Source organism: Lolium perenne, unplaced genomic scaffold, assembly GCF_019359855.2.
Source record: "Lolium perenne isolate Kyuss_39 unplaced genomic scaffold, Kyuss_2.0 unplaced35, whole genome shotgun sequence".
Classification (NCBI taxonomy): Eukaryota; Viridiplantae; Streptophyta; class Magnoliopsida; order Poales; family Poaceae; genus Lolium; species Lolium perenne.
The window spans coordinates 236830-240952 of NW_027248993.1; the positions used below are offsets into that span (position 1 = coordinate 236830).

General features: G+C 42.0%; 1 non-coding gene across 1 annotated transcript; it reads left to right on the forward strand.

Moving 5' to 3' along the window:
* Window positions 1-3791: 3791 nt before the first annotated feature.
* Window positions 3792-3865, forward strand: TRNAD-GUC (transfer RNA aspartic acid (anticodon GUC)). Its single transcript has one exon. It is a non-coding gene; the product is annotated as a tRNA-Asp (tRNA).
* Window positions 3866-4123: the final 258 nt, after the last annotated feature.

The following is a 4123-nucleotide window of genomic DNA, read 5'->3' on the forward strand; positions in this document are numbered from 1 at the left end:
CTCAAACTCAATCCACAATCCGTCTCGCACGTCTGGGAAAGAAGAGCAGGCTGTTAGGCAAGCCGGCTTTAATACAACCTCTAGGGAAGCCAGGAAAGTTGGTATATACTTAGTACCAAACTTTTGAAACAGTTTGAATTCTCCAATAAGGAAGAAATGAAAAAGCTAGGCCGAAGGATGAGATGGCATTTCAAGAGAATAGTCGATCAGTATGGCAGGAAGAGGTCTCTTTGTCAAATCCTCTATCATCTAAAGCTGGGTCAGAAACTTCCTTTAGGAGCAGAAGAATTTGCAGGCCGTAGGACAAAGCTTCCATTCTCGAAGAAACTAGCCAAGTTTGAAAACACTTAAGAGGGCTGGGTATTGAAAGAGTCTGGCAGGAAGAAGTATAGTACCAAGCGGCAGTAAGCCTCGGTTCGAATTAGCAGAGAGGTCAGTTTTAGGAGGTCGGTGTCCAGTGGAGTTCCGCGATAAACTAAAAGTAATACATACCTATTTGTTGCGAAGTGATTGCTTCGCACCTTTCAATATTTCTTTGACTTCTAGTGCTATCTTCCATCCGTTCCAGTTCATGGATCTTCTTCTTGTTGTAGAACGAGAATCAAAGATTGGGAACATGCATTTGAACCTTCCGAAACCAATATTTGACTGTGTTCAGTGACCCAATATCAATATCAATATATAGTTGTAAATCTTGTTGTCCCTTTCGTCTAGTGGTCTTCGAGAAAAGGTCCCATCCTTCAATATCATGATTGGGTCAACCAGTTCTATCGCGTTTCATGCTAGATCGGTCCTGTACTTTCTATTGGGTTTTCATTATCATATTAATCGTCATTCTTCACTATACGTGGGTCGAAACAAGTGTATTGGGTTTCGGAGCTAGCACTGAATCAAAGTCAGGTCAAATGTAGGCGAGTGTTGCTTCTCAGAAAACGCGTAGAGTAGTTTCATTGGCCCTCGTCGATGGGACAAACGCTGCCAGTGTATGCGTTACATAAAATGGCAACTAGCATTTTGTCATGGAAGTTCATGAAAGAATGTTCTTGTTTTTCGTTGGAAAAACCAACGTCACCCTAAAATATAAGTCTCCTTTCTTCGGGAACAGAGCTTCAAAAGATGGAGTTACCCTAGAGTGGATATGAAGGATATAAATATTTTATTTGCATCTATTCCATCTATTTGTGCATCAAGTCCGAAGAAGATCTCAATCTATAATGAAGAAATGATAGTAGCTCGTTGTTTTATAGGCTTTCTCATATTCAGTCGGAAGAGTTTAGGTAAGACTTTCAAAGAAACTCTCGACGGGAGAATCGAGTCTATTCAGGAAGAATTGCTGCAATTCTTCAATCCTAACGAAGTCATTCTGGAGGAATCCAATGAACAACAACGATTACTTAGGATCAGCTTGCGAATTTGCAGCACCGTAGTAGAATCATTACCAACGGCACGCTGTGCGCCTAAGTGCGAAAAGACAGTGCAAGCTTTGTTATGCCGAAACCTAAATGTAAAGTCAGCAACACTTCTAAATGCCACTTCTTCCCGTCGCATCCGTCTTCAGGACGATATAGTCACAGGTTTTCACTTTTCAGTGAGTGAAAGATTTGTATCCGGGTCTACGTTCAAAGCTTCTACCGTAGAACAAATTCGAGAGGCCTTCGTACCCATAGACCTAATTCGAGAAGGCTTGATAGTCCTAAGAAAGGTGAGGGTGGGGGGTTCTATTTAGGAAGAATAAGAAGAATCTCATTCATGTGTTCATGCTAACAGAAGAGCGGATCCAATACACATAAGACTTTTTTATCAGGAAATTCCGAATGATGAATTTGGGATGTCATGCCCTCTACCTTGTTTGTATCAGTAGATACCCCAATTTCATAAATAATGTATTTCCTTTATGAAATTTGGCTCACCCACAAAAAGTTTGTTCTGCCGGAACACTTCCTCTAGCAACTTGAGATGCTCCACCATGGTAGAACTGTACACTAGAATGTCATCGAAAAAGACCAATACCCCTTTCCAACATATCTCTTTAAAAACACTATTCATGAGTTGTTGAAAGGTTGCCGGGGCATCACCTTGAATTCAAAAAGCCGGTCCTTCAGGCTGTTTTGTAGATATCCTCTTCCTTTCATTCTTATTTGGTGATAACCAGCCCTCAAATCTATCTTAGTTCACACCTCATCCAAAAGTGCCGGTCTTCTATGATAGGAATGGGGTATTTTGAAAACATGGTTGCTGCATTTAGTTTTCGATAGTAGAAACACATTCTCCAGGTTCCATCTTTCTTCAACACCAGAGCTGATTCAATAGCTGCTCCCATCCGTTTAAGAAAGGAAAGAAGGGATGGCATTCAATCAAGCCTTCGTCCTTAGAGAAACTTCCTTGAACAGCCACTGCCCCTGGCATCTCCTCTGTAAACTGGATCTCTTCTCTTAGGTTAAACAACCTAATCTCCTAGCTCTCGATCAAACCCTTATCCCAATCGACATCCGGAAAGAAAGCCACCGAACTGAGAGAAGACGATCGTCTCCTCTCTTCCTACTCGATCTTCGGCGGGGTCGAATGCTTTCCTGGTCGAGGTTCAGTACATCTGCCAGGCATAGGGTTCTCAGCTCGATTCTCTCTCTGTATCCACCTTTAGTCGGTATTCAGGGTTCCATCCTTTCTGTATTTGCGCTCTTAATCTGGCTGATTTTACAGTTCTGACTTGGTGATTGCTATGATTGATATAGAAGGGGGTCCTCCGTGGATAGTGATTCTCATTCGGAAAGGACTCATGGAATGGCCTTGGAGAAGTGGCTTGCTTGGTTGTGAAAACCTCGAATCCGGACGTGCGCAGGGGCCTACTCCCCTGCGTGAAAAGTCTTTAAAAGCTCAAAAGGAAGGAATAGAGGCTAGTAATCATACATCGATGGTCGTCAACTATCGATTGAAGCATTATCGAGGGCCAATGCATGAACATCCGTTGATTGCGTGTAATTGCTTATAAGTAAGTCTATTACGCGCTTTGGCGCTACTTACTAGAGTAGTTTTATGAGTGAGTGAGCCCGCCCTATCTAGCCCTTAGCTTTAGCACTGGGCTAGACTATACCTTTTTAGTCTTTAGGATTGCGGAATAGGTTTTCAAACCATGGTGCACGTTTACAAGATACCTCTACCAGGCAGGCCAATTCAGTCTTTTGCGAGCGCATAGTCTCTGAGCCCGATGCTACACCGATTGGACAGAAGTCACTCCCCCTCAGCCGGAAATATAGATTGCCATACCACTCATGGGCCAAGCCAGCTCTTTTTTTCTCAGTTCCCTTATCCTTAGCGCAAAAGTCAAAAGAAAATGAAAGAGAGTTTGTATTTGCAAATGAAAATGAATATGGATCTAAATAAATTAGATAATCAATCAATAAATAAGAATTTGAATAATAGAAAAAAATATCCTTTGCCCCTTATCTCTTCATCATCGTCGGTTCCGTCACTTGTGGTATTCGTTTAGAATCTTGTTGACCCTACTCGCTTACTCCTATTTTCCTTATTTCTTTTTAGACATAATGAATTCGAACTTTCTGGAAAGAATGGGGTTCTCTCTGGGGGGGCGCACCCTCTCTTCCTTTTTGAGAAAGATGGGCTTGTTTTTTTTTTTTTTCAATAAGTTCTATTGCTTTGACACATTTAGTATATAACATAATATATATAAGAAAAAAGTACTAAAGGCGAAGGGCATTCTGTTGTACAGCTACTTTGGTATAGTTACAAAGGTAACCGGTAGGTGACTGTTGAATCGACAGTAGTTACGAAAGGGGGAAATAGCTCAGTTGGTTAGAGTGCTGGTCTGTCACGCCAGAAGTCGCGGGTTCGAACCCCGTTTTCCCCGCCCGATCTTTCTTTCTTCCTGAGGTCATACCTCTGCCACTTTACCCTTAGTTTAACTAAGGCATATAACCCCATTCGGGTAAGAGGAGCAAGCAGTGGGGAACATCTATTTATATGCGTGTTAGCATCAACAGCATCTTTTTGAAAGTAAATTACATCGATCCTCGGTGCTAGGTACTCAGGTAAGTAAATCGTTAGGATAGAACTAGAGCAAGTAAGCTCATCGCACTATCAAGTCAGTCAGGAACTAGTCTGCTAA